Source organism: Cherax quadricarinatus, chromosome 21 (genome assembly GCF_038502225.1).
Source record: "Cherax quadricarinatus isolate ZL_2023a chromosome 21, ASM3850222v1, whole genome shotgun sequence".
NCBI lineage: Eukaryota > Metazoa > Arthropoda > Malacostraca > Decapoda > Parastacidae > Cherax > Cherax quadricarinatus.
In genome coordinates, this window is record NC_091312.1 from 14,847,040 (window position 1) to 14,866,140 (window position 19,101).

General features: G+C 39.8%; 1 protein-coding gene across 3 annotated transcripts in view; it reads left to right on the forward strand.

Moving 5' to 3' along the window:
- The window catches only part of MESR3 (misexpression suppressor of ras 3), a 276,810-nt gene that overhangs the window by 192,352 nt on the left and 65,357 nt on the right, over nucleotides 1-19,101 (forward strand). Inside the window, exon 1 of one of the 3 annotated variants that reach the window (XM_053777168.2) lies at nucleotides 9,610-9,868. The exons of the other annotated variants lie outside the window; for them this stretch is intronic. The gene's annotated coding sequence lies outside the window, so the exon portion shown is untranslated. Of the gene's footprint in view, nucleotides 1-9,609; nucleotides 9,869-19,101 lie in introns of those variants that run through there. 3 annotated transcript variants of the gene reach the window in all.

Genomic DNA, 19,101 nt, shown 5'->3' on the forward strand with positions numbered 1-19,101 from the left:
ACCCACAGGATGGGTATGGGTCACCTTCAGGATAGATACGGGCCGCCCACAGGATGGGTATGGGCCACCTTCAGGATAGATATGGGCCGCCCACAGAATGGGTATGGGTCACCTTCAGGATAGATATGGGCCGCCCACAGAATGTCACCTTCAGGATAGATACGGGCCGCCCACAGGATGGGTATGGGTCACCTTCAGGATAGATACGGGCCGCCCACAGGATGGGTATGGGTCACCTTCAGGATAGATACGGGCCGCCCACAGGATGGGTATGGGTCACCTTCAGGATAGATATGGGCCGCCCACAGGATGGGTATGGGTCACCTTCAGGATATATACGGGCCGCCCACAGGATGGGTATGGGTCACCTTCAGGATAGATATGGGCCGCCCACAGGATGGGTATGGGTCACCTTCAGGATAGATACGGGCCGCCCACAGGATGGGTATGGGTCACCTTCAGGATAGATATGGGCCACCCACAGGATGGGTATGGGTCACCTTCAGGATAGATATGGGCCGCCCACAGGATGGGTATGGGTCATCTTCAGGATAGATACGGGCCGCCCACAGGATGGGTATGGGTCACCTTCAGGATAGATATGGGCTGCCCACAGGATGGGTAAGAACATAAGAACATAAGAACATAAGAACATAAGAACGAAGGAACACTGCAGAAGGCCTACTGGCCCATGCGAGGCAGGTCCAAGTCCCTACCGGCTTAAGCCAATGCACCCAACCTAGTCAGGTCAGGTCACATTGACTTAAGGGAGGAACACGGCAACCGACCTGTTAGCACAAGCTATCAGGTCTAACTCACACCCACCCACATCTACTCATGTATTTATCCAACCTATTTTTAAAGCTACACAACGTTCTGGCCTCTATAACGGTACTTGGGAGTTTGTTCCACTCATCCACAACTCTATTACCAAACCAGTACTTTCCTATATCCCTCCTGAATCTGAATTTTTCCAACTTAAAACCATTGCTGCGAGTCCTGTCTAGGCTAGATATTTTCAGCACACTATTTACATCCCCTTTATTTATTCCTGTCTTCCACTTATAAACCTCAATCATATCCCCCCTAATTCTACGTCTTTCTAGAGAGTGCAGTTTCAGGGCCCTTAGTCTATCCTCATAGGGAAGGTTTCTGATACATGGGATCATCTTTGTCATCCTCCTTTGTACATTTTCCAGAGAATTTATATCCATTCTGTAATACGGTGACCAAAACTGTGCAGCATAATCTAAATGAGGCCTAACCAAGGATGTATAGAGTTGAAGAACAACCTGAGGACTCCTATTATTTATGCTTCTTGATATGAAGCCAAGGATTCTATTAGCTTTATTGCGAACACTTATGCACTGTTGTCTTGGTTTCAGATTACTGCTAACCAGAACTCCTAAATCTTTTTCGCAATCCGTAATATTAAGATCTACATTATTTAGTTTATATGTGGCATGGTTATTGTCCTGTCCAACATTTAGAACTTTGCATTTGTCTATATTAAACTGCATCTGCCACTTCTCCGACCACTGCATCAGTCTATTCAAATCTTCCTGGAGTGCTCGAATGTCCTCGTCAGAATGAATTCGACGGCCTATTTTGGTGTCATCGGCAAACTTGCCGATGTCGCTCTTTATGCCCTCATCTAGGTCGTTTATGTAGATTGTGAACAGCAGGGGGCCCAACACTGACCCCTGTGGAACACCGCTCGTGACGCTTCCCCACTCTGATTTCTCCCCATTTATGCAAACTCTCTGCTGCATATAGGTATGGGTCACCTTCAGGATAGATACGGGCCGCCCACAGGATGGGTATGGGTCACCTTCAGGATAGATATGGGCCGCCCACAGGATGGGTATGGGTCACCTTCAGGATAGATACGGGCCGCCCACAGAATGGGTATGGGTCACCTTCAGGATAGATACGGGCCGCCCACAGAATGGGTATGGGTCACCTTCAGGATAGATACGGGCCGCCCACAGAATGGGTATGGGTCACCTTCAGGATAGATACGGGCCGCCCACAGAATGGGTATGGGTCACCTTCAGGATAGATACGGGCCACCCACAGGATGGGTATGGGTCACCTTCAGGATAGATACGGGCCGCCCACAGGATGGGTATGGGTCACCTTCAGGATAGATACGGGCCGCCCAGAGAATGGGTATGGGTCACCTTCAGGATAGATACGGGCCGCCCACAGGATGGGTATGGGTCACCTTCAGGATAGATACGGGCCGCCCACAGAATGGGTATGGGTCACCTTCAGGATAGATACGGGCCGCCCACAGGATGGGTATGGGTCACCTTCAGGATAGATACGGGCCGCCCACAGGATGGGTATGGGTCACCTTCAGGATAGATACGGGCCGCCCACAGAATGGGTATGGGCCACCTTCAGGATAGATACGGGCCGCCCACAGGATGGGTATGGGTCACCTTCAGGATAGATATGGGCCGCCCACAGGATGGGTATGGGTCACCTTCAGGATAGATACGGGCCGCCCACAGGATGGGTATGGGTCACCTTCAGGATAGATATGGGCCGCCCACAGGATGGGTATGGGTCACCTTCAGGATAGATATGGGCCGCCCACAGGATGGGTATGGGTCACCTTCAGGATAGATACGGGCCGCCCACAGGATGGGTATGGGTCGCCTTCAGGATAGATACAGGCCGCCCACAGGATGGCTATTGGGTGCATTTTGAAACTATTAAACTAACTAAACTTGTGTATATCCTAATTCGTTGCACAGGTGAGGGAGAGCTTGTGAGGAGTCGTCAACTTGCTTTGTGACAGGCTAAGATCCCGCTGTCTCACTTAATTTGTGCTTTAGGCTATGTAAATCATGATACAAGGAAACGTTATTTTTTTTAATAATTGTATTAGATGAAATAAATGTTCATGTAAAAAAGGTGGGAATACAAGATATATGACAGGTAACGTAGCAACTGAAAGAGTCAAGATAATATTAAGTGTTGGAGAGGATAAACACCGTCTCTGGTACTATATCGTAGCAGATTATAGGAATATAGAATTAATACCACTAGCGATTATGAATAATATCTGCGTGTTTATAGCTGTTATTATTGTACCAAAAAATATCAAAGATTAGCTTCAATTAGATCAAGACAATTGTAGAGGTCGCGGCACCTGTAGACTCGGAAATGGATTTAGTTGACGTCGCTAAAACTAAGGAATGATCTACTCACCAAAGCTGTCGAAGTAGATTTACTTTACTATTAGTTCCAAATTCACTAGCACTAGGAGCCAGCAGAAACTTATATTCCTAGGGAAGTGCTTGAGTAATGGTGAAGGGGTCTTGATTCAAAGATTCGGAGCTACTCTCCTCCAACAGATGTGATTACTTTCCAGTCCCCAAGAGCTGCATAACACCTACGGGTTTAACGCTTCCCCATAAGTTAATAATAATTATACTAATTATAGTAGTAATAATACCGTAATAATAATATAATAATAATATAACAATAATAATAATGTAATGGAATTCAGCAGACTGTAAAGCGAACATTTAATATTTACAATTATAAATTATATTAGAAGGGTGATGCTTTATTTGTTAAGTAATTGGTTATAAGTGTAGCTTAAGGTGCCTGATATATGGCGCGTCAAACCTTCACATCAGTTGATAGACTTGGTAATTTTTTTCTTTTTATTTATGAGATGGCGTGTTGCGGCTCCGGGTAGCATTGCCGCAGGTTTGGTGCGCACATAGTGCCGCAAAAACAAAAAAAGTGCGGCAAAGTAGACTTACTATTATCATCTACGATTTTTCACCAGCTAGAAGCTTTATCAAATGCTTGACAAAGTCTTGTAGGTGAAACATCGCATTAAATAAAAGTTCTGCTTTTGTTTTACGTGTTTTTTTTTCCATTACTAGCCTTAAGTCACTGATACAAGACTTTACTATTCTTTAACATCTTTGAGAGTGTTGCGAAATATTGTTCATGTAATGATATAAATCATGAGTTTATCGCACAGCTCATCAATATCTGACAAGTGTTTATCAGCTGCCTTTAGTCCCGAGACTGCAGAAACCTTAAATTTGCTTTCATTTGTTGAATCATGGACATTGGCCTCAGTTTTTGCAGGGGAGGATGAAGGCGCACTGCGGCCGTTGTCCTCTACACTGGTACTGGTGCTTGAAGCAAACATTGCTTGGTGACCGTCACCATGGCGACGCCCACGCTGCCGGGACTACGCCCATGCTGTTGTCTACGCACCACCCACCAGGATTAACTGTTATTGATGTAAACGAGCGGTTTTTTTTTCGGTCAACGGAGGGGAAACCTGTACTGTCAGGTTTCGGTGTTGTTCACCTGTTTGGTTGAATTTAGTACTGCATCTGTCGCCTTCTGTTTGAGTTAATTTGTATTAGTTCACTGTTGTGCAGTCATCCTGTTTGTAGGTCATGCCTTTGTTTTCATAAAGGTGACTGTTTGCCTCCCCCCCCTCTCTCTCTCTCTCTCTCTCTCTCTCTCTCTCTCTCTCTCTCTCTCTCTCTCTCTCTCTCTCACAGCATTGGTGGTGACACCAAAAATATTAATCCATATTTTCGGTGGTGGTACCAGTTCCCCCACCTGAGACACTAACCCATATTATCAGTGGTGGTGGTGGTGGTTCCCTCAGCTCCCCACCTGACTCACTCCTCTGGTTCGATATTGCGTATTGATTCCCAGGTGTTTTGAATCTATTGTGGCAGAAAAACCGATACATAGGAGGAAAATTTCACTGGAGAGAAGGTAAGGGAAGGAAGGGAAGCCTGGTGGTCAAGGAACATAAGCATGGTGATGGGGAGAAAAAGGGGGCAATGGTGAGGAAAAGGGGGGCTAAATGACTGACGAGAGTTACGTAAAAATAGATCAAAACCAAATGAAAGCCACCAGGAAAGCGAGAGACTACCACATTTAAATGTTTTATATAGAATATATAGATACGGAAAGCGCAACGGGGCTAAAGCTATTATAGTACTAATAATGATAATAATAATAGTAATAATATAAACGAAAAGGAACTAGATATCGTTGGTCTAACTGAAACCACATTCCAAGAACATACAGTGATTAATGTAGCATTCAGAGTAAACTAGTCACAAGACCTAAAGCCTCGTAACAAGACTGGTGCTCGGTCTCATGGGGACCTAAATATATGAAGAGGCTTAAGGAGCTCAGATTAACAATATTACAAGCTATTGTAAACTGGGGATATGATCAAGGTACATACAATATATCATATATACTTTTCCTCTTTCATGTAAATACACTTTCCTTGCTTCTTTTCCTTTTTAACGGTGTAATACGCTGGAACACTTGTAGGTAGAGCCAGTTTTTGTAGAAGCTCGTTTTTCCTTAAGGTTTTGATGAGTTTTTATCGTTACTGTATTGTTATATATAGAGAGAAGCGATAAATCTGTAGGGATGGCAGATGATCAGATGTGATACAGTTCCTTGGATCAAGACAACACCCCTCTAAGGGGACTTTTGTAAAAGAGCAGTTTTTAAAGATTAATAATTTATATAACTCCATGTCTTAATTAGTTTACTTTAAAACGTGAAGAGTTTGTTTTGATGCCGTAAAACAGAATAAAGTATAGTGCATATTCACTCGAGATAGCACCCGTAAGTGTATATCTCAAAGATACACACTTCATGATGTATATACTTAGTATACACAACAGTTTGAGAGATATATACCTTTGGTTGTAAATGTCCTGGTAGATTTAGCGTAAACATTATTATATAGGCACAAAATACAAATCGTCATCACACAAAATATAAAATCATGAATTCGCACTCATAAGACAAGTTGTCGAACAAACTTTATGGTGGCAACGTTTTGCTCTGTGTAGAGGTTTACTAATTTTGATATAGTCATGATGATGATGATACGTAATGCACACTGTTTCGATCTTCATGGAGCTTTATCAAGTAATAAATTGGTTAAGCTCTACACATATAACCCGCAAATAGGGGAGAGAAAAGCTTATGGCGACGTTTCGGTCAGACTTAGACCATTCACAGGTCACACTGACAGAAGAGAGTGAGGACAGAGATGGGAGAAAGAGCGGAAGAAAAAGTAGTAGTGGTAATGCTGGTAGTAGTAGTAGAAACAGTAGTGGTAATAGAAGGTAGGAGAAGTAGTTTTTGCCACAAGATATAGATAAGGGAGACAAAAGTAGTAGTACTAATAGTAGTAGAAAAGGTAGAAACAGTAAAAGTAGTAAAGAAGTGGTAGTCGTAGTAGTAGCAAAAATGGGGTAAGTCTAAGGACAAGAAAAAGGAGCACTCACAGGGGAAGGGGGAACACACTAGGCAGAAAAAAAGGAAAAACAAAGAAATAAGGAAAATAGGAAAGGAGAAGAGGTTGGGAGAGAAGAAAAGGTCATGTCAAATCACGAGTGTTCTGAAGTTTGGAGCATTTAACGATATAAGGAGAAAGGAAGACATCTACATAGGCAAAGCCAGGACTAAGAGTCATACAAGGAAAACTATGTATATGGGATGCTTCAACAAGACGACCGACGGCTGTGAAGGCTAGAAGTAGGATAGTCAGTTTTGACAGAGGACCAGTCAGTAGAATGACTGTGATCTCTTAACATAACAGAAAAGACCATTAATGGTGTCGGCAAGACTAACACTGTTTTTGTGCTTTTTAAGAAGTCTCAGAAAGAGAGTTGCCTATTTCTCCAAAGTATTGAAGGGAAAAAAAGGAGCATGAAATAGAGTAGACACCAGGGGTTATCAATTGTAGGGGAAGAGGTACGGACTAGATTACTGCGAAAAATAAGACTAGATTACTGGCGAAAAATAAGTTTGATGTCTAAGGAACGGGGAGAGTTGAGATCAGAAAGACTGGTAGGTAGGTAGGTATAGGAAGATGAAGTAACTTTTTCATTGGCCTTCATCTTGAGAAAATGAAGAACATCATCACGAGGGATATTAGTGAAGAGGTCGGGAGAGGGTGAATACGTTCGAAGTCTTGAGTGACGGGGTGAGGAGAAAAAGTACCAAGAAAGGAAGTGAGAGTTTTGGCCAGTCAAGAGGCAAAGAGAATAAGAGACAAAACGTCTGGAAGATATGATGAGACTTAGAAGGATATCAGGTTTATGAGTTTTAGGAAGACCATAGAAATAAGGTAGAGAGGGACAAATAACATGGAAACGTTGAACAAGGTTGTTGAGCAAGGTGTAACCGTACAACGAGTGTTTTACGGTTACATTTAAAAGTCTCTCCCCCCTCACTGTTTGTTTTAAACAGGTGCTGCCCCAGGTCGGCCACTGTTGCCTCTTGTTCCTTGTTCTTGTAGTGCTTGCTTGAATGCTTCCCAATACATTAACCATTCTGATGTATTTTGAAGTATTTATGCACTTGATTTCGCAATTGTTCAGGTTATGTTGGTTTTCGTGTTCATTTGTGTGATGGTTTAGAACCCTCCCGTTAACGGCCCTACAATTCCTAGCCGTGATGTTGGTAAAAGTCTCTTAATTCAAGGAATTAGAGATGTATGTAACTGCCTTAAATATCACTTTTATTAATTAAAAATGTTATAATATAACCTCGTCGTGTTATTGAAATATCGGTGTAATATTGACAGTCGTATTTTTACAACTGCAAAGCTTTTCAGTTATTATTTCCAATTATAAAGTAGACAAATAATATTTCTAACCCTTCAGGTAACATTGCCCATAAGGTCAGTAAAATTTGATGTCTGTGTGAAACTAATAGCACAGACAAGTTCATAAACGTTTTTTTCACCTCCTTGTGCACTTGTAGCTGTTACTTTGACGGTCTTCTTGCACAACATGAGATGAATCTAACAAAAGAACTAGAGTTATTTTGAAGCTGAAATCAAAATAAAAAAGTTCTTCGTTCAGTGTTCAAAGGAATTTGACAATACTATAAACTGTGTACTTGCAAATTATTTTAAGCTGTTGCTAATATCTAAACACTGCGGGTTTTTCCTTTTGTTCATCTAATGATAAACAAGAAATAATAGTTAAACGTGTTAGGTAAAAAACACACGCGCAACTAATGAGACATTTTATGGAAATGTGCCCTTCTGCCTAGTATAATGCTGGGAGTTTTACCAACATTATTACAATAGTCAAACACGCGGGGGTTGACCTTGGCAGTGAAGGGGTTGAGTAGGTGGGGACTGGAGAAGGGGAGGAGGTTCTGATGAGGAGTCTATGACGGGATGCTATTTTCCGCGCTGCTTAATCCGCGACTTCTGTCTTCTCTCCCAGGGTCGATCTTCGGGGAGGGGGAAAAGGGGGGGGGATGATGCTACAGGGGTAGAAGTGATTTGTAGAGGGATGTGATTGTCGGATGGAGTAATGTTCATGATAATGGTAATGTTGGGGAGAAGAGGAGCGAAGTTGATGGTGTTGTGCTAGAGGGAAGCGTCAATCTAGTTAGACACGAAGGGAAAAGCTAGACCTTAACAGACTTCAAGAATCGTTAAATAGGTATGTTTCCGGCAAGTGTAAGATGATTAAAATCAAGGATGGAGATGAAAGGTTGGAAACGGAATACGGATTGGGACACAAGACCAAGGGTTACGCCTAACACCAAGCATATGACCGGAGATAAAATCAGCTGCGTATGTGCGTGTGGCAAAGTTAAGAACTGTATTCAGATTCGTCAGCAAATAATCCTTCAGTTTCCTGTATATGATTTATGCCAGACCTATCATGGAAGTACGCAGCATCAGTATGGGGCTCACCTGAGCAAATCTCTCCAGAAAACAAAGAAATTCTAGAGGTTCGCCATACACCTATTCCATGAGACAAGTGTAATTATTTCTGAAGATAAACTAAAGGGAGTTAAATTTTGCAACACTGGAAAAGATGAGAACCATTGGAGACATGATTACGAATTATAAGATAGATAAATGGCTTACACTACTTCAGAAAATACTAATTCAGCCAGGTTAGTTATAAAATGAGTAGGTATGATAGGGCATATGGAAGGGGCAACAGGGAGTAAGTGGAAGTTAAACTCTAATCCGCAAAGACATCAGGATATATTGCTACGCCCCCAGATTGGTCAGGAAATGGAAGATTGACCTGGTGGAGAAAGTGACGGAACAGCTTTAAAAACAGTCGTAGTTCCACTATGAATTGAGTACCCACAATTCATAGATGGAAACGAAGAGTAACTGCAATCCAGGAATTATCAAAACAGGTACAGAATGAGGAGACAACTGTACGTGTAAAATTTAAAAATGTCGCAGCCTCACCAGGAATTGATTGTTTATTTACAAAAAAAAAAAATGTTTAGGATACATAATAATACTCAGTTATTGAGTAAAAGAAAATGTGTTTCTGAAAACTGTAAGCATAAAAAAAATATGCATCCTGAAACACTGTACTATTAAATTACCTGGAGTTTACCTGAAATTGCACACCTAAAAGAGGCACTTCCAGTATGAGCCAGATTTTTTTCGTTTAAAGTAAACCCCAGTATTACGAGAAAGCATTACAGAAATAAAAAGCTGATCGGGTATTATGTCAACGATTATGATATTGAATTGCGGGTAGGTAGGCAGAAGTCAGGTCTAGCAGCGTGTGGCAGCCAGCCCTGGCTTGACTGGGCCCTCCTCTTCCTACTCACCACAAGCCCCTTAAACGGGTTCTTACTAACAGCAGCAGCAGCAGCTTGCCAGCTACTCCGGGGAACAACAGTGAAAATGAAAATACATTGTGAAATTCGTAGTGAAAATGGATATGAGTGAGAAAAATGTGCAGTCGTGTTGTGGAGAGTAGAGCTAGGAGGTTGTCCCTGACACGATAAATTTACCACAAGAATAGAGGACATACATTATCCAGTTTATAAGGTAAGGGAACGAAGTTGTTTGTTATGAAGCTTCAAAACATGGTATATACACGTGGACGTGTGTCTCAACGTATTTCTGGTGCTTTTTAGCCAAAACTTGCGAACTTTTCTATGAAACAAGCGCCTTGCCAAACAAGCTGAGCTTATATTTAGTTTTCTTATAATTGCAAAAAAAAAAAATTGTCAAAACACCGAAATTAATATTTATTCATATCAAATAATAACTAAATTTAGGCTGACTTTACATAGGTTGGGTAGGATTAAGATATTACGTAGATTTTATTAATGTTGGGTCCCGTTGCTAAATTACTGTTAATGAAAAATTAAAAGTGTTCATACTGTGTTAATTCACGTGAGTATATATGTCTATCATTTAAAATAATATTGACTTAATAAATTCAGGTTATTTGACTGCATTGACTATAAAGCACAACATAACCGGGTAATGCAAGAAGTAGGTTTAATCTATTTTAGGTATTAAAGTATTCTTGATGTTGATCATTTTCTGCCTTAACTAGTTGATTATAAACCTAACATGATAACTAAGAAGTTTAGCTATCTTAGCAAGATAAATGTGATATACGGGGTAGACTAAGATAATTCGTGCATAAGATAAATACGGTTTGCACTGGTTTGAAATAAGTTTGAGAGATGTCACAAGATGAATGACTTACTTGCTGGTTAATATGTGCTGATGCAGTAGTTTTGTAAATAGTAACTAATAATCTGGTTTAGAACGCGTGTTGGACATAACATGTGATGTTATCAGTTATTAAAGTCATGAATGTAGGCAGGTCAAAAGTGTCACAGTGAACGGCACATTAGGTTTGCTGAGCATTAGAGACTTTTATGGTCACACTAAGACTGGTTCAACTCGCTCTTTGACCCTGTAGCTCTGACCTTAACCTTTGACCTTTCAGACTCGGATGCATTTGGTTTCCAGAGTTATCTGGAGGCGACAGGTTTTTACAGGGAATTTACAATTTGAAAATTACAAAAGAACAAACCATTATTATTGATTTCGCTTTTCTGTATAATACCTTTTGTATAAAAAGTTATTGTCATCTGTGTTCTTCCTGCACTGGATGTAGGTGTATATCTAATAAATTAACTCTAATATGCCATAATTTAAAAAAAAAAAAGTTACTCCGCACGCTCCTTCATCCGATATAACTGGTCCGCCATGGTGGTCTTCACGACTAGGTAAAGTTATAGTGTGAAAATAAATAAGAGAACAGTACATAAATGTTTGAAATAAAGACGCCAGTTATGCACAATGATTCAGTCATAATTGTAAGCGTAACAATGCTAACGCAATCATCGGGGAAGTCTGTCCCAGGCTGGACTGCAAGGGTAGTACAACCCTCGAAATTGGCACCAGTGTGCTAATTGTCATTTTTATCTTACCCTTGTAAGATCTCACTTAAAAATGTGGTACAGAAAGCTAAATTTACATTCTCGAAAGGCATGCAGTAAATTTCGGGCGACATAAGAGACAAGTGGATTAAAGAGCTTGATAAAAGCGATGTCATTAGATTTCTGAAAATGTAAAGTGGAGATGTAATTTAAACCACTGTATTCAAGTTGAAACAACGTGGATAATATTAAATAAATAAACATTAGAAAATATGGTGGTAGATGTAAGGATAGTTACTTCAAGGATCATTGATCATTGACCTCGTAGGATCATCTCCAGTTTGTGAGTTCATTATGGATAGTTTAAATATACTTGGATTTAAATAGGTGATGCCTCGCTGGAGTCTTATCTGGAAGGTGTTCTGGGGGTCAACACCCCCGCGGCCCAGTCCTTGGCCAGGCCTCCCGGTGGATCAGGGTCTGATCAACCAGGCTGTTACTGCTGGCCACACGTAGTCTAACGTACGAACCACAGCCCGGCTGATCGGGTACTGACTTTAAGTGTCTGTCCAGCTTCCTTCTGAAGGCAGCAAGGTGTATATTGGTAATTCCTCTTGTGCCTGGTGAAAGGCTGTTGAACAGTCTTGGTCTCCAGACACTTAGTGTTTTCTCTTAGTGTACTAATGGCGTCCTACTCTTCATTGGGGGTATGTTGCACCGTCTGCCAAGTCTTTTGCTTTCTTAGGGAGTGATTCTTGTGTGCAGATTTGGGACCGGTCCCTCTAGGATTTTTCAGGTGTAGATTATGATGTATCTCTCTCGCTTGCGCTCCGTTGAGTACAGGTAAAGTGATTCCAAGCATTCCTAGTAATTAATGTGTTTAACGGAACTTAAATGTGCAATAAAGGTTCTTTGTACATTCTCTAGATCTGCAGTTTCACCTGCCTTGAATGAAGAACATAAGAAGGAACACTGCAAGAAGCCTACTGATCCATGCGGAGCAGGTCCATGTTTTCCCCCCCCGGATTGGACCAATGACCCACCCAGTCTGATCATTTCCACTCAAGGATGGAGCACTGTACCAGACCCAGCAGCACAAACTAGTCAGGTCCAACTCACACCCACCCACACCCACTCATGTATTTATCTAACATATTTTTAAAACTACACAACGTTTTAGCCTCTAACTGCACTCGGGAGTTTGTTCCACTCATCCACAACTCGATTACAAAACCAGTGCTTTCCTATATCCTTTCTGAATCTGAATTTTTCCAACTTGAAACCATTGCTGCGAGTCCTGTCTTGGCTGGAAATTTTCAGCACGCTATTTACATCCCCTTTATTTATTCCTGTTTTCCATTTATACACCTCGATCATATCCTCCCTAATTCTACGCCTTTCAAGAGTGCAGATTCAGGGCCCTCAGTCTATCCTCATAGGGAAGATTTCTGATACATGGGATCATCTTTGTCATCCTCCTCTGTACGTTTTCCAGAGCATTTATATCCATTCTGTAATACGGTGACCAGAACTGAGCAGCATAGTCTAAATGAGGCCTAACCAAGGATATATAGAGTTGAACAACCTGAGGGCTTCTATTATACTTCTAGATATGAAGCCAAGAATTCTGTTAGCTTTATTGCGAACACTAATGCACTGTTGTTTTGGTTTTAAATTACTGCTAACCAGAACTCTTAAATCCTTTTAAGATCTACATTATTTAGTTTATATGTGGCATGGTTATTTACCTGTCCAACATTTAGAACTTTGCATTTGTCAATATTAAACTGCATCTGCCACTTCTCCGACCATTGCATCAGTCTATTCAAATCATCCTGGTGTCCTCATTAGAATGAATTGGCCGGCCTATTTTGGTGTCATCAGCAAATTTGCTTATATCGCTATTTATTCCCTCATCTATGTCGTTTATGTAAATTGTGAACAACAACGGGCCCAACACTGACCCTTGAGGAACACCGCTTGTGACGTGCCCCCATTCTGATTTCTCCCCATTTATGCAAACTTTCTGCTGTCTATTTGTCAGCCATGCATCTACCCAGGAAAAAATTTCTCCTATTCCGTGTGCCTTAAGTTTCCTCAATAGCCTCTGGTGTGCAACTCTATCGAAAGCCTTACTGAAGTCCATATACTGTTAGTATACAGCAGTATTCCACCCTAGAGAGAACAAGTGATTTAAAAAGGATCATCATTAGCTTGGAATTCCATATTTTGAAGGTTCTTATCATCCATCTTATTATTTTCCTAGCAGATGTGATAGTGACATTGTTGTGATCTTTGACATTAACACTCCCAAGTCCTTCACACTACTTTTCCGCTCTGTTGTATAATTAGAGTTTGTAGTATACTCAGTTCTAGTTATTATTTCCTCTAGTTTTCCATAACGGAGTAGTTGAAATTTGTGTTCATTGAACATCATTTTTTTTCCGTTGCTCATTGGAAAACTTGTTTCATATCTGCTTGGAGATTTACCGTGCCCACGGTAGATGACAGTCCCATGCAAATTCCAGTATCATCTGAAAAGGAAGACATGGTGCCGTGGTTTACATCTGTCTCTCTGATATGAGGATGAAGAACAGGATGGAGGCGAGTACTGTGCCTTGTGGAGCAGAGGTTTTCACTGTGGCAGACTCCGACTTTAAGGACCCCATTATATACCTCTGTAATCTTGTGACTACCGCCCACAGGATGGGTATGGGGTGCATAATAAACATAATAAACTAAAACTCACTACCAGTTATCCCTTTAGCAAGCATTTTGCGCTAAATATTATACATAAACAATACAATGATTTGAAAAGTGCATAGTATGCATATTTCGGGCAAGCACAGCTCGGTTCCCTTTAGTCTTACTTTCATACGATAAGCTTACATACATCGGGAACTTACATGACCGTAGATAAGCACATTACTTTTCAACTTGTTGTAGTGAGTAAACTTAGTCTTGGTTAAAAGTATTTCTGATAGTTTGGCACATACACAAAGACAGACGGTCAAATTAGATGTGAAGTATGTAGTCAGTGTTATGGTCACTCTTGAGCACGTGCCTGAGTGCCCACTTATTATGGAATGTAGAGATGGACAGTACAATAACATACTATATGAGATGTCAAGGTATATTGTTCATGAAAATACGATACCAGAAAGTTTGAACAAATATCCTAAATTTGCTTATACAGATGCAAATATTAACTTGAAAGTGTTCGAATTTATTCATATTAACCAGTTATAAGACCTTTAGTGTCCATATGCTCGTAAGAGTCCACAGGAAGAAAACAGGGTGTACAGCAAAGTACCTGCTTCGATTGCAAAATCTAACTCTATCATTTGCTTTCCACTTCTTTTCCCCATCTCTGTTTGTAATTCTAAGCTTCTTTACCTCATTCGGCACCTTCATATCCTTATCTCTTCCAACGTTTCCACCTGCTCCCTCACTGAGCTTGTATCTCTCATCTTACTCCTTTCCATCTTCCCTCAGAGTTCCTCCCCCTCCCTCCACATTCCCCGTCTCTTCCCACTTCCCCCTCCACTCTTCACCTCCATACCCTCCTCCTCGCGAGAGTTTGTTGGGGAGTGAGAGTCAACAAGGGTGAGTGTGTGTGGCGGCGGTGAGGCGGTTGGCCTCTACTGGCGCAGCTGCTGGTGGGTTCCTGCCTCCCTGCTCACCTTGAACCTCTCCTCTCCTCCCTCAAGCTCATCCTAACCTGCCTCTTACCCTTCCCTCCTCTTTCTACCTCAGCCTTCTTCATACAAGTCCTATAACGCCTCCGCCCCCTCGTCCCTGCTTTCTTTTTCTTCTAGTCTGCAACATATCCGTGACAAGTTTCGTGCTTTTATTTCACTACTGGGGATCAGTTGCTCAGTCTGGCTGTTGTTGCTTGCGGCCTGTGGGCCGCAAGCAACAACAGCTAGACACACACACACACACACACGTACTCATATACAACAGGCCTAGTGTCTAATCGACATGTGCCTAGGACAAAATGGTAACTAACACACACACACACACACATATCTATATATATATATATATATATATATATATATATAATATATATATATATATATATATATATATATATATATATATATATATATATATATATATATATATATATATATATATATATATATATATATATATATATATATATATATATATATATATATATATATATATATATATATATATATATATATATATATTATGCGCGCTAATAAAGTTGTGATCCTTTCGCATCTAATTCCCAGATAATAGTAAGTTTCGGCCTGCTGGAATATATATTTTTTTAATTCTGACGTAGCTACTGAACCCATAAGGGTGGGGGGGGGGAAGGTTAAAATTTGCAATGCAGATTTGAAGTCATGCAGGAAAGACATACAAAATTTATCGCATGAAAATTAATATACCAATTTCTTCGACAAAAATGTCAAATTGGCACTAACACAGCCTAATCCCAGGTACACCAACCTTGAAAGTTTAAACCCAGTCGAAAGACGCACTCTCTAGTTTCCCAAAATTCAGCGGTGCTTTAAATCTGAAGTAAGTAGTTGCACTTTCCAATTAGCAGTGGTGAAGTTTGAAGCCAGTCGGATGAGGCATTCCCTGATTGCATGAACTGGTACTTTAATTTTCTCAATATTCTTCAATAAAATTGCAAATTGGGACCTATAAAGCCCAAAATCAATCCAAAGTTTTCTTCAAGTTGATAAGCGTAATTAGTAGTCAGGGTGGATCAGGGTTTACTACGGTGAGACACCCTGCTAGAATAAGTCTTCCTATAGTTGGAAGCCATATTGGATCAGAGCTTACCGTAGTTAGAAACCATACTGTCTCAGGGCTTACAGCAATTAACAACCATTCCAATAGCATACTCTGCTTAGAGACAAAATAAAAGTTAGTCACACATCTTGAGTTCAGGATTGATTATCATCATTTAAATTAACCACAGAGCTTGTGAGCAAATCAGTAATAAATTTAATTGTATTTAAAATTCATTATCAGCATATCAGTCTTATCTAAAGAATAAATACTGTAAAAATATAATATAAATTTTCTAAAGGTCGTAAAAAAAATAAAAGCGAGAGAGTCACACTAGTTATATACTATACGAGGTCATTTGTTTTTCAAGAGGCTATTGGTGAGAGGCATTGCCACTGTTTTTAATGTATGCTTTATATATAAATTTGTTTATCTGATAGACTAAGACTAGAAATTCAGATTTTGCCGCGGAAGCTGCTAGTTTATTGTGCACCATCTGTGGATGGTGCATATGAATGCTCGGAAGACCTAGGAACTAGGCTCCAAAATATGAGTGGACAATTAAGCACATAGTGTTCACGAATGTGACCACATGACTGACCACAGGCTTTCCATTTATGTTTAAACACGTTACTATTATTATTATTATTATTATTATTATTATTATTATTATTATTATTATTACTATTATTATAAGGCGAATAGGAGGTAATTAGGTTTGACCGAGAAAGGTGACGATAACTAAATCCTTTGCTCAAGAGCCCTTCACTAGCATCAGATCATCTTCGGATCAAGAGCCCTTCAACATCAGGGCGCCTACCTTAAAGGAGTGCAATTGGAAAGTTATGAATAGTGTGAACATAACTAACTTTTGTTCCCACTGTGTAAATATCGTATAGAAAAGAGTAGCAGCACACTACTGACAAACATTTTTGTTAAAAAGGAAACATCGTCCACTTGTTCTCTGAGGAAATTTTAATTGATGGAGACTAACCTTGGCAACAGAGTTGTAGATGAATGAAATAAACTCCAAAGTAACGTCATTAGAACCAGGCATATGAGTGGGTGTGAATTGAACATGCCTAGCGTGGGCCAGTGAGCCTACCGCAGTGTTTCTTCATTATATTTTTATGTTAAGTTGCTTATGTGATGAGGTTGAAGAATAATTTTCGTTTAGTACTATGTACCTTGGTTTTGGGAAATCTGATTAGAATAACGAATAGCAAGTTTTAGAAAGAGACCAGGTAATACATTATTAACTACCACTGCAAAGTAGGTACATGGGGCCCTTGTCCCAAATCTACATATTACCATAGCAACATATTGGAGCGAGAGATATGGGAGAGTGCAGAATTAACCCATTGAAAGCAAGGGCCCCGGGGACACAATAAGAGATTTATATTATCAACACACGTAGCCCCAGACTATTCATCATCTTACCAGAAGATATCAGAAACACTGCTGAGGCAAGTGTAGAAAACTAGACAAGTATTTTACCCAATGTCAAATCAACCAGGCTGTGATGGATATGTGGGCCAGCGGGCCGCCAGGAGCAGCAGCAGCAGCAGCAGCAGCAGCTGCAGTCTGGATGATCAGGCCCTGGGCCAGACGAGCCTAGTCCAAGGCCGAGCTCTGAGAATAAAAAAAAATCTAAATTCATCAATATATATATATATATATATATATATATATATATATATATATATATATATATATATATATATATATATATATATATGTCGTGCCGAATAGGCAGAACTTGCGATCTTGGCTTAAATGGCAACGCTCATCTTGCCATATAGGACAAGCGAAAATTTATGTATGCAATAATATCGCCAAAATCATTCTGAAACTAACGAAAAAAATATATTTCACTGTGTTTGTTTAGTATTAAATTATTGTAAAGAAATCTAAAATATATTTAGTTGGGTTAGGCTAAAATAAATTATTCTTGTTATAATAAGGTTAGGTCAGTTTTCTAAGATTCTTTTGGTGCAAAATTAAAAATTTTTACATTAACATTAATGAAAAAAATATATCTTTAAACGTATAAGAGAAAATTTTAGAAAGGACTTAATTTTGAATGAGTTCTTGCTAATTGACCAGTTTTACATATTCGGCACGACATATATATATATATAATATATATATATATATATATATATATATATATATATATATATATATATATATATATATATATAATAAAGGTATCAAAGATGTAGGATGCTTTATATTCTGTACATAGATTAAGCTGATATGCATAATTGGGCTCAGTATAGATATGCCTGGTATCATGATATGCATAATTGGGCTCAGTATAGATATGCCTGGTATCAGTGTCCAAAAGGTGATGACGGGTTTACTGCTAACGTCATCCACTAATGCTTCCAATTGAAATCAGTTAGCTGGAGAATGGGTATTATAGATGTTAAGGACGTTGCATAAAAAGTTTTTATTGCATCGTTTTGCTCAAATGTTTAGAGCTTTGTCATACGACTTGATGAAGAGCTCTACTGAGGTTGAAGCTTGTCCGAGCAGTACGCTACTGGGAGACATTAATAGATGTTAATTGTTAGGTTGCTCGCACATACTTTAGCATCTTATTAGTGTGTGTTTACTCGACTTAGCATTTATGAGTGAGTGAGGCAAGTTCTAAACTATTTGACATAGAAGTGGTTGTTCTTCAGTTATATATGCTGCATTTCCAGGGAGCTTAGTAGGACTACGGCACATTTTAAGAGAAATGCATATTAAATATCTAGAGGTTGGAAACAATGGGAGAGATGCATTAATTTGTTGATATTATCTTTGTCAGAAGAAATATAAACATTTCTCCTGATGCGAGTCTTTGCCATGTGATGATCTATTCAGTGGTGATTTTGGTCACATGACTAGGCCTTCCGCTGGCTTACCGGCCCTTACAGTAAAAAATAAAGATCACATCATATGAAGTAATGGTAAGTTTTCCATCATATATATATAAAAAAAAAAGTCTTCCGCAGAGTAGTGTCTGAGGAAGCGCTAAACCTTAGATACGTTAAGAAATAGTGTATAGTAAGTCAGAGAAAGAATGGTCGAGCAATTTCAAAAGAGGAA